Source organism: Dromaius novaehollandiae, chromosome 2, assembly GCF_036370855.1.
Source record: "Dromaius novaehollandiae isolate bDroNov1 chromosome 2, bDroNov1.hap1, whole genome shotgun sequence".
NCBI classification, from domain to species: domain Eukaryota; kingdom Metazoa; phylum Chordata; class Aves; order Casuariiformes; family Dromaiidae; genus Dromaius; species Dromaius novaehollandiae.
The window spans coordinates 129,306,983-129,319,260 of NC_088099.1; the positions used below are offsets into that span (position 1 = coordinate 129,306,983).

At 37.5% G+C, this 12,278-nt stretch overlaps 1 protein-coding gene across 6 annotated transcripts in view; it reads left to right on the forward strand.

The window, feature by feature from the left end:
- NCOA2 (nuclear receptor coactivator 2) overlaps positions 1-12,278 on the forward strand; it is a 192,131-nt gene that overhangs the window by 26,107 nt on the left and 153,746 nt on the right. Inside the window, exon 1 of one of the 6 annotated variants that reach the window (XM_064507417.1) lies at positions 5,554-5,630. The exons of the other annotated variants lie outside the window; for them this stretch is intronic. The gene's annotated coding sequence lies outside the window, so the exon portion shown is untranslated. Of the gene's footprint in view, positions 1-5,553; positions 5,631-12,278 lie in introns of those variants that run through there. 6 annotated transcript variants of the gene reach the window in all.

Sequence of the window (12,278 nt, forward strand, 5' to 3'; positions counted from 1 at the left end):
AAGCTAAACTTTTTCCACGTTGTAATACCAAAGCAGGAATTATTTTACAAAGGAAGAAAACAATCCAATTGGGAGTAAACTGCTTTGTAGTAAAGACTTTGTTCATTCACCTTCTTCAGCTTTCAGATAAAATGCCAGAGCCTGCCTGCTACACAAGTAAATGCAAGCCTGATTTAGCAGAAGAAAATTCAGGCATACTTTTTAAGGAATGGTTATTTAAAAGTAATGTGTTTTTTGTTGCAGTATGATTATATATTTAACAGGAAACTAGGTTGCAGTCTTTATGACTAACTCTTATTACTACTGCTCCCTTGGTTTCCAGGAGATGATGACTATAGTGCTGTTTAAAATCTTGAGGTACGTAGCATCATCTCAATCAGTTTTCTTTTCTGTCCAGTGGTATTACTGCCTAATAATTATTTCATATAGAAACGTATTAAATTCAAAACCTGTATTAGTATAATGTTTTCATTTTCTTTCTAACTCCTTGTTCTTGGTCTAGGACCATAATAGTACCACATCCTGAGTTTTTTCAGGTTTTTACTGCTTCATATGCACAACTACAAAGTATATTTGGAATTTGTGTTTTACAAGGATTAAAAAAAATTGGCTTTTTATCAGTGAGATATGGATAAAAATTAATTCTAGTAAAGCATACCAAGAAAAGTGTTGTTAGGAAAAATGTTATTTTTTCCTCTTAAAGCCTTTTTTAAAATATGTATTGACAAGAGTAAGTATGTAATGGATGGCATTTTCCAGCCCTATGTTATTTGCTGGGTGGGAACAGTATTTACATTAAGTATGTAAAAGATTGCAGGTGTAATTGCTCAGAACTCTGACTCCCAAATGAAACTCTTTGCAGGACTAGGTCCCAAATTTGGGAGTTGGAAGCGTTGAGCATTAATGTTTTTATAAAGACCATCATTCCAGTTCAGTTAGTTTGGTAGCAATGCAGATGTTTTTCTAAGCTCTATGTATTTTATGATTCTTCTTTAAAATACTAGGAATGTTGCTCTCAGCATGCCTTTTACCATCATATATTAGCATGATTTGACAGCTGACAAAACAAGCATGCAAGGTCTGACATTTGTGCCTGACGTCTTTCATTGTATATTTTGATAGGCTTAATTTTTCATGTATATGCTTTATATTGGCAACTTTAATATTTTTGCAGATGAAGCTTTAATTGTCTTTTATGCACATTTACATGTTAGCAGATTAAAACTTTGCCACAAAATGTACTTGTAATTTAATTTGCTGTGCAGAAAGCAAAAGCTTGCTTAAATGATGGCCTAAAAGATTTTGACCATTCTTTAGCCTTTAGAAAAAGAAGTTGAGAGCATTTAATTGTGATAGAGAAGCTTTTGACCACTTCAGGAGCTTACGCTATGTTTTTCCTTCTGCCGATTAGCCTTATGGTGCCCCTCCTGGAATGTCTTTGTGATGCTCCTTCTCTATGGGACAGACAGAATCCTGATGTTGATAATTAAGTGTGTAATTTAAATTTTCATATCTAGATTCTGATGATATGTATTATTTTACAGTGGTCACTAGATGCTTGACAGACAAAGCGATACCAAAGCCTGACTACTCTCTTCTCTTTGGCCCTTTTGTCACTTGGTTTCCTAACACATCTGGGAAGCATCTCCCAAGGAGCAGCTAAACGTAAGGGAGTTCTGCTGCAGTCGGATAGCTGCTGGCATACATTCACATCTGCCGTCAGCCCCTTTTCATAAGGGTATTTTAGGAAATAGGAGCGAAGGGTAAGACAAATGATTTAAGGCTTTAACCTATGTCAGGAGTTAAGCGGGGTAGGGCTGAGTCAGATTTTTATTTTCCTTTTTTTCAAAAACAGTGAGACATCTGATATGTGCTTGTTATATATGAGGATGAGATTAAGGTTTCAGAAATTTTTCACAGACTGTATGGATGAGACTGTGTGTATGGAGGTTCTAAGTAACAAATAGCCGGTGTTACGGTGTTCTCCTGTGTTGACAGGGACTTGGGCTGTAAAATTGCCAACTTGCCTGATTCAAGCCAGGGATTTAAACATGTGTAATCAGCGCTAGGGCTGTTGTATGGGTTATCTCAGAGTAATATTGTCTTTGACACTTGAAAGTTCATTTTGAATCTTTTCTAACAGATTCTTTTAAAACTGGAATGTTCTTGCGAAGGAACTGTCTTTGATAGTGCGTTTTGATGAATGGTGTATATTAGAAAATCTGTGTGCTGCGAATCCAAAATCAAAAATTCTGGAGCTGCAAAGGTGTCTTATATTTTGCTTTCCATCCCCTTCTCCCCGCTCCATTGTGGTATGAAAATAAGCACAGCAGAACAGAAACTGGCTGCCACTGTTTCTGCCGTCCCAACTTTACGGACTTCTTCCAAATATGATTTTGATTCTGGAGAAAACAACATGATAGGAAAAAAGAGCAGTGGTTACAGCAAGAAGATGGTGTTGGAATCCAGTAAAGTGTGCTCAGCATGATGGAACAAAATTTCATGGGTATTTTTAAGACAATAAATATAATTGTTGACTCACTTATGTGTTTCCTTTTACATAATGTCCCACCCACGCGCACACACTTGTTTGCTCTACTGTACTTTACTAGACTCTGTCTTGTGTGAAATATAGCTGCTGTAATCCTGTCCTTCCTTCTCTCAACTTCTCCCTTAAGAGCTTTTAAATAATGGTTTGAAATGTGAACACTTCTCTTTTTTGAAAATATTTTTCCTCATCTTTCAGATGAGCACCGCTTAGACTTCTACTTCTGATACTTTTCATTTCTGTGCATTTAAAAAGCCAAATGGAGCAGCACGCTCATTCTTTGTTTTTCCTTAGGTAATAGAACGCACACAAATATATAGGACCTAATTTCTGTTTCAAAATTGGTAACAATACCTGCATATGTTTTAATGTTCAGAATTTTAGTTGTATGAAAAATCTTCCCTCACCTCCCTTTACCAAATGCAGATTTGGGGTTCATTTTAATATAACATAGTCATAGAGATAAATTAAAAGATACATAGTGACGTGGAAGGGCAATAACATGAGAAACTTGAACTGCAAAAGGGCTTTAAAAACTTACCACTTCAGATACTTGTTTATTCTCCTACTTAAATGACAAATGTGTTTGGCAAAGAAACACTTACAGCTTGTTAGTTCAGTTGTAAATATACTAATTTGTGTATTTGACTGCAAATATAATGATGGATATTTTATGCCATCCTTGAAGAACATATTTTAAAATGCTAAAATCCCAACGAAGCTTTAAATTTCTTTTATGTAATATGTATCAGTAATAGCTGGGAAATTCTAAATTAAGAGGTACTCTGACTTTTCATGTACAAGTATATTCTAAGGTTTCTGGACCCAAAACTAAATCCTACAAATCAAGAGGTAAAGTGGTGACTCCAAGAGTTGAAAATTTCCTTTCTTGTTTTAATACAGTGCAGACAACGTGTATGGCATTGTTGAAACATAAATATGTGAATTAAGTGTTTATATACTTTGTGTATATCTCCAGATTTGGTTAATTGAATCACCAGAGGGCTCGACTTTTAGCTTGTTCTAAGTAAGTAAATAAATACGTAGTCATAAACTTTGGCAGAAGCAAAAAGATTGGGCTTTTACATTCAATACTGTTCTACAAATTAAATGAGTGTTTAGCTGTCTCCCAAGTGTAATACACAAATGGATGTTACTAAAATATGCACTGTTATTACTGGGCAAAAGAGTTTATCAGAAAAAATCTTTAGAGTAACAATTTTACGTTTCACATAAATGCGTTTTATTCCTCTCCTATACACTTAGTTGCATGTCCATTTTCTATCTCCTGGTATTACATCATTTGAACGCTTGCTTTTTAAATACTCTTGTGAAAGTATCACTCGATTACTTCCAGCTGAGTAAGTGCTCAGTTGCACCTCATAAGCTTTCCAAGTCACGTTTCACAGCAGTGACAACCCTGGTAGGAAAACAACTGAGTTTGTAAAGCCCGGTTCTGGTTCCCTACCTTAGCCATGCTCCGAGTTGATCACAGGCCTGTCGATGAGTGATGTACAGTAATTTTAATTCCTCCATTCAGTGGTGATGTACATTTCGATTGGTTTTCCGATCCTCTTCCCAGTCCCTAGAGTAGCCGCTGGCCATGTGTGCTAGCTGGTGCTGTTAAGGAGCAGCCTTGGGAGAAAATGCATGTTAAGAGATTTGGGCCTATACTTTATACATTCCCTATGTAACTGGAAAGTAAAGAAGAAACAGGTGAAAGCAATGACAAGTTATCACTGGTCTCCACCAATAAAAAACAAATAAAATATCAACCTTTGATAAGGCAAAGTAGAAGACACATTTCCTAGCTCCCATTTTATGAAACTTTTATTATACTTGTCTTTTAAATGAAGTTTTTTTTGGCATTCCAATGGTTTAAGTAGGGAGGAAATTTTGGAATTACATGCATGACTTTTTATTCTAGTGCCAATTTTGCTACTTAACGTTAACGTCAACAGTTTTTGTCACCGAGAATGTAATATAACCAACAGCAGACTCAAATCTCTGTCCCGCTGTCCAGAGAGGCAGCAGCGGCTGCTGCTGGTATGAATTAGTGGGAATTCTTGTGAAGGACACTTTCCGCATTGTGAGCGCATTGGTGAGCATCAGTGCAGGCTTCAGCTGGCTTTAATTTGTCTTACTCAACTGTATATTGTGTCCATGTTTGCTCCTAAAAGTTTTGCCTAAGTAATTATTTGTCATCCTGCAAACAGACAACAAAACTTTGATTGCAAAGCCAACTTTGAGTAGACTGTCCAAAAACAGAAAAAGGACTGTACAAATCCTTTGCTGTGCATTTAGTTTTACTTGAAATTAGTTTTTGTTGGATTTTTTCCTTGTGCTATTCTTCTTTGCCTCTGTAGTTTCAGCAGATTACCATATGTATAGTTCAGATCCTCTTGGTAAACTGGGTACTCTTTAAGTCCATTTATTTTCTAAAATTCTAATGTTTTCTGCTGAATTATGGATGTTTGGATTAGTTATCTTGCTTTAGCCAAACATTTTTGTCTGATGCTGCCAATTTCGTATGATCTGTAGGGAAGGTATGTTTAATTTAAGATCCAAGGACACTTGTAAAGGGCTTCAGTGTGTGTGTTCAAAGACAGAAATAATAATAAATCCTCTGAGATTTTTTTGACCTTTTTAAACTACAAAAATGTGTTTTAATTGGTTTCCTCAGTACTGTGGTGCATGGAAGCTTTGTACAATTTTTGTTCTACCTTGTTAAACTGCTTTTCATTTTGTCTTTTAGTTTGACTCCTAGGAAATATGAGAGTCAGATTTCAAATGTACAGCATGTTGGAACTGGTTTTACTACATCTCCTTTCTTTCCAACTTGCTGTGTTTGGGTACATACAGGTTTGAGAAATATCTATCTCCTTGTGATGATTAGAGCACTTAATTTCTTTGCAGAGCATAAAAGAAGACCTACCTGTGTAAATCAAATTTCTCTGTCTTCAGTTTAAGCTCTTGTTGTTAGGTATTTTTGTGTTTCTGATAGATAGGACCTGCTTGTTTTAATTAAATCTTGGCCAGAAGTCAGCAATACTGAGAGAGAGAAAGACCTCAGCCAAACCAGGTGCGTATTCGAACTGATGGGGCAGCTAACATTTTCTGCTTACTGTCAGAAGTACTTGCGAACTACATTACTTCGTTTTAACATTAAAATTAGGTTCAAGGCTACAGCACTGCCCGCCCCCCTCCCCCCTTTTGTTTCTTTATCCAAAGCTCTTCAGATTTGGGCTAGTGGTGGGTCTGGTGGACGGTACAGATGCCTTCCACTCTTCTGGCCAGGCTGCAGGTCAGTTGGTCAGTCTGTCTGCCTGCCTGTCTCTCTCTCTCTTTTTTTTTAAATGCTGTTGCAGAAAACTTTAAGGAAATAGGGATTCTGCAGTTGAGATTACAGGGTACTCCTTACTTTTTCAACAGATTTATGCTTTTTAACAGTTTTAATGGGAATGAGATATGATTATGCAGGCTATGTTCTCTAATTATAAACTGTGCCTTTGATAGTGTTTGTTTCTGAACATTGGCATTTTGAGCAGATTTAATTGGCATAAAAATACATGGTTTTTAAAGTATCAGTTGAAACTTTTGTGATGCAAAAATATTACACTGTGTATAGAAAACAAAAAATAAAAATCAGCTGATTAAGACTTTTCATTAATGTTGAGATTAGTGGGGAAACATTCTTCCAGAACTAGAAGAAATAATGAATTCTAGGGGCTTCTTTAGTATATATTCGAGTCCTTTTTAGCCCTGATTTTCATAAAGTAATCTGCTTTTTAAGGTCTGAATGACTGCAAGGAGAAATGTGCTTAGAATTTTTTGTATAGTTCTTTTTTCATGCTGTTTATACATGTTGTTTGCTTAAAAACTCTCATTAGCTGTTCTAAGCTAAACCAAAGAAGAAATCTGATAATATTCTGCAACTTCTAAATTTTTGCCTTACAGAGTCAGCTATTTAGAGGACTCAAGTATGTTTCATGTTGTGGTTTCACAGGGGCAAGGCAAAATTAACAAAATCATGCTATCTCTTTAATAAGAGCGTAAGTTGGAGCGGTTGCTCCAATTGTCCAGCTTTCTGATGTCCCCATCATGATATCTGGTTTTGTGGGGGCTTGTTATTTATTTTGGCTTAGTGATTAGTGCATTTTTTTTCTTGGAAGAATTTCCTTTTGGAGATGTAGTCTCTTTGCTGCCTGGGTAGAAGCAGGCTGGAGAAATGCTCTCTTTCTTGAAAGAGACAGTGTCATGTTGTAATTTTGTTACCCTTTACTGCTGGGTGGGGGACTCCTGAGAGTGGCTGCAGTAATGGTCTGTTACTTGAGAAGCTGTTGTGCTGTGCTTGGGACATACATATCTCTTCAAAGAACTTTGCGACACGTCATTGACAAAAATTGTGCATCAGTAAGTTCCATCAGTTTTTCATTTAAGAAAGCTGGAACATTTGTATCTGCACCACTATTGAACTTAAGAGTAGCTGGATACTAATTGCCGGCTTAGTTCCCTAGATCATGTTACTTGTGCAAAGATATTGATCTTTAGCATATTTAGCAATCTTTGCCAGTCCCCTGTGTACACTCCAGAAATTGTCACACACTTGATACGTTTCCTTGGAAAAGTGCTCATTTTCCAAGAGGCTCTGTGTTCTCTGATTTGGGATTTTTCCGAATGTTATGAGGCATGATTTAAATTTTGCAGGAATGCTCAGCCTGTAATCTGCGTTGTCTAACTTTTAAAATATGTGGTACTAACATTTTAACACATAAGGCAAACCTAAATGTTTCCAGCTGTTGTCTGAAATCCTGATTTGCAAGGACACTTGTTTCAGGAACTGAAACTTGCTGTATTTGTCTAATACCTGAAAAAGTAAATATGCAACCCTATACACTTGTTTACTAATAGTATAATTTAATGGAAGTGTTACTCTTTATTTGGAACAATGCTACTTGGAAGAATATTTGAAATAATTTCTCTTCTTTATCATTTTCTACAAAAAAAGATAATACTAAAATAGAGGGATTGCTGACATGCCTCTTCACCATATCATGGAGTAGGGAAGTATTGTTCTGTTTTTTATTTAATTCTACACAAAACCTGTGATTTCTCAATTTCATGGCTTACCGTTTAAACCTTAGTGGCTGGAGGACAAGGATGCACTGACTTCATGCTTGCTGTGGTCACGGGAAACCTAGAAAAAGATGGCGAGTGTGGCAAAGTGGAGCCTGCTGTGTGCCCTGCAGCTGACAAAACTTAAAAGCACACCTAGCTTCCCAGTTGTAACTGGTGCTTGTGCAATGTATGTGTTCCTTGGGGAAGCTGTGCTGGCCGTGACCGGGTGCGCAGTGCCGGGGTCCACAGAACTTTGTACCCTTGAAAGTGTTTAGCAATCTTTAGAGATTGTAACGGCAAACATTCTAGCCAATTTTGAAAAAGTTGCTACTACAGGCAGAAAATAATCATTTAACCTTAAATAAACACTTTCCGAAACTTGTTAGGATGAGCACAGCCTTATTCTTTGGTTTTGTTTCAGAGTAGACCCTGCACATTGCAAGGGTTTTGCCTCCTTTTTGATATAGTAGTTCATCATATCGGCCACAGAGGGTGGTTGGTAGCAGCAGCATTTTGTATGTAATACAACTTTATAAATGATAATCAAATTATGAAGAGCAAAAAAAGTTTGCTTAAAATACAACTAGTTCAGAAAAGAAAATCAGATTTTGATAGTATAATGTAAATCTGACTTCTTTTTGGACAAAATACAATCTGGAACACACATACCCGGTTATTGCCAATCTTATGTGTGTGTCTTGGCAAAGCGCACATTGGCTTTTTATGAGGTGGACAGAGTGAAAAGTAAACTCAGCAGGTATCGGGAAGACTAGAAGCTTAATTCTGGAGTAATAAATTCTTGTCAGGGGATAGTTATTAGAGGCCATAGTAAGTTTAATAGCAAAAATAATAGTCAATTTTTACCATTTTGAAATCCATTGTGCCCATCTGCAGGTAGCTGAGATGATAGGAAAGGCATTCTTTTGTCTCCTTATAGCCCTCAAAGTATCCTTACAACCAGCTGGCCTTAATGACAGGTGCAGTGTGTCCTTTTTGGGGCCTGCAGGGAGGATACAGGGTGTCTTGGTCTCTCAGCATCCAAGAGACAAGGCAGCCCTTAGGAACTGGTTCCTTCTCCTTCACTAATAATTGTAGGTTGTCTTGAAAAGAGGAATTAAGTTTGAGTCTCTGGTAAGAGTGGGAGTTTATGTGACATCATGCTAGAGGTTGCCTGTCCTAGTTGGACCTACTGCTGTCCAGGTGACCATCCTGTTGGGCTGGCCAGGCCTTTGGCATCACTGCCCAGCTTTATAAAGAGCCTGGCCAGAAGCAACAGGCATCGTCCCTGCTTGCCTACTCCTTAAATGTGGAGAGATTTATTTTGTTCCCTACCCTTCCCTACTCTACATGCCATATGTTGAATAAGTGACGACAAAAAAAAAAGAGAGATATCAATTCCTACTAGTTGTGATGGGCTCTTTGTTAGTAGAAGAGACTTAAGTTTCCCACGCAAATTTAGCGTTCTGCATGTACGAGTGACTGAGTTGCCTTTGCTTGAATGGGAAATATTAGTGGGGCATGCTGTATGTGGGGTATTTTGGGTTTATTGTTTCTATAGGTGGACCCTTCTAAGTGGCATGATTCAGAGGATGTGTTTGTCGGCAATGGATCAAATGGTTGTCCACTAAATACTCGAGCAAATAGGTCCCTGCTGCCTTCAGGGTATGGGCTTTGTGTCTACTTGAGGAGCTAGTGTGCCAGGTTAGAGCAAAAATACATGTTATGATACAGATCTGGGCACTTCCAAAATTTCTGCAGTGGCAAAAGTTGCCCATGTGCTTGGGACTGGTTCAGCCTAAGGGATAACTTCCTGCTTGGCTCATGCGTTTGTATGTCGTGTTTGAATTCTTAGTAAAAGAGAGCTACAGCCAGTCCATTTCTGACAAATCTGTTACTTTCCTTTCTCACTTCAGTGTATTGTTTAAGGGTTCTTGGAAGAATAAAAAGATGCCTTTGGTTTGTTTACCAATGATAGGAAGTCCGGGTATAGAATTGCAGCAAGCAGTTCAAAAGCTAAATTTAAATATTGTATAGAATATTGTTTCCTAAACAATTATTTGAACAAAACCTTGTTCAAATACATCATTTAATTGGCTTAGAATTCAAAGAATTCAAAATACATCATTTAATTGGCTTAGAAAACTAATTATTGAGAGGGACCTTGAAAAGCCCCGAGAATTTACATTTGTTTTTCAGATGTGAAAAAGGGCTTAGAAATGAGCAAGGGTTACAGAATATGAGCAGTCTAAGCAATTCAGACTCTAAATGTTACAAGGAAAATAGCTCCAAAGTCACCGATTTGCCAAAATACTTTAGATGATTTTGAAAACAGTCCTGAATAATTACTAGTGTTGAGTTTGATATTGTCGCTATAGAACTCTTACGGGTGTTGAATAGGTATGAAAGAAAAAGGTAACTGCTCTTATCTAGATAAGCAAACAAAATGATTTCAGTTTTATTCTTTAAATAGGGAAATGAAGTTTTTAAATTCAAACGTAAATGTAAAGTTTAACTTAACCATAACTGTATTTTGTTTTTGTCTTTTTTTTGACTTAGACTGACCAGTGGTTCCCATATTTTTTTTAACGTTCGAACAGCTCTCAGCATTCAGTATTTTCAAGACCACTATGCACTTCTAATACAGACTTGCAAGGAAAGTATTCTAAATAGGACCATGTGCTGACCATGGCCTTTTGGACCACCATTTGGAAATTGCTGCTTTTTAATATTTATTTATTAGTCTATAGCAGAACTCTTTTGGCCACAGCATGAACATGCATTTTAATAGTGTTAGTACTATAAAAATCATAATGCTGACTGTCTTGATTTTTTTCTTAGATAAATCTTTCACTATTATTGTTCTGCTTTTTCATATTTGATTTGCTGTATTGGAAAATGTAAGTTATCACACTTGAATAACTACATGTGGAATCATTTAAAAAATAATAAATACATTTTCACATATGGACTTTTCATGTGCCTTGATTTTCAGAACAGTGATTAAATACATGCCCTTTTTTTAAGAACATGTTTACATAATATTTAACTCAGTAACAGATGCTTTTTTAAATTGGGATATCTCCTGAGCTGGAAATTAAACTTGTTAAAAAACTCCAGCATTTACCCTTGATTCAATCTTCATGAAATGTGAGCAAGCCCAGCTTTTGTATGGTCCTATCAACTTGGATATTATAAAGTACAATTATGGGATTGCAAACAGCAACTGAAAAAATGCTAATATTGTAAAATTTGTTTCCATGCTCAGGCTCAAAAATGGTTGAATGAAATCTGTTGCTTTTAGACTGAAAGTTTTTAGTTTTGAGTGGATGCTTTCTTACACGTACTTTTTTGAGAAGACTACAAATATCTGAAAATAGCAGCAATGAATGAAAGAGGTTTTTCAGTCAACTCTAGTGCTGCTACTCTGATATTAGCAGATCTCTTGAATCTGATATTTTCTTGGCTTAATTTTAAAATCAATTTCTTAATCACTTGACTGTGCTCACGTTGAGTTGAAACTTGGCCCACAAGGCGTGCATCCCCGTTGCCCACTGTAGGTGTACACGCAGAATGCCAGAGGTGCACAGGTGTGCAGAGCTAATCCAGGGGCTTTGCATGCCAACGAAGACATTGCAAAGAAAGTGGCATCAGTTAATTTTCTCTCTATGACAGATAGCTAAGTTCTCCTCTTTACCTTCAAGATAGTTAGGAATTACTTTTGCTAGGGAAGTTCTAGTTAAGCTCTGTGGTTATTAGTATAATGTAAAACGTACGCTATGGGGCTTTATTTTAGCGTTGTACCTTCGTACTAGGATTGGTGTTTGGCAGCAGTCAGGAGCTAGGTGGGCCTGAGAAGGGCCACGCATACTGCTTGCCCTGCAGACTCTCCTTCTCTAGTGTACCACTGTCTTGTGGGCTGCAAGCAGTCTGTGTGTCTTGCTGGGCCAAGCAAGTGCTAGGCTGCTGAGGTGCTTGAGGGTACTCTGACTGCACCTGATTTCTGACCTTCTTATCAGTGCAGATAGCAAGTCTGGTCTTGTGGATGGCCTTGGGGCATCCCTAAAGAAGTAGTGTAGTTACAAGTTAAGTATTAGTCCTCAGGAGGTGCCTATTGCTGTAGGACATGCACTCTGAGGGCCTGTTTTCTGGCATTTCACCTGTCCTCTTTTTCTAAGCTCTCAAAGGATACTTGGAGATACCTGTCTAAATTTATTCCTAATGGGAAAGTCTGTGAAGAGTTAGTGCGACTGTGAGGTGTTGGCTCAGTTGCAGACTCTCCTACTTTGAAGTTGCTCTGTCACATGTTCTGGCTATAAGAGCCAGCTCCAGGAGACAGGGAATTTGTCGACTGTAAGAAACTTCACGCTATGAAGAAACGCTCTGAACCACTTCATCCATCTGTCTGGGCTGGTGTTTACTCCTTCTCCCTGAAGCAGGAAAGATCAAAGATTCCCAGGTGTGGCACAGCATTATTTGCTTTTGCAAAACTGGCTAAACAGAGGGATAAGAGATTTCATGAGGGTTTCTCTAAGCAGGCACTCCCCTGTGTCAGAATTACATCAGTTCTGTGAGGTTGTTAAAGTTGGAGGATTACGTACCCTGGAGTCAGTAC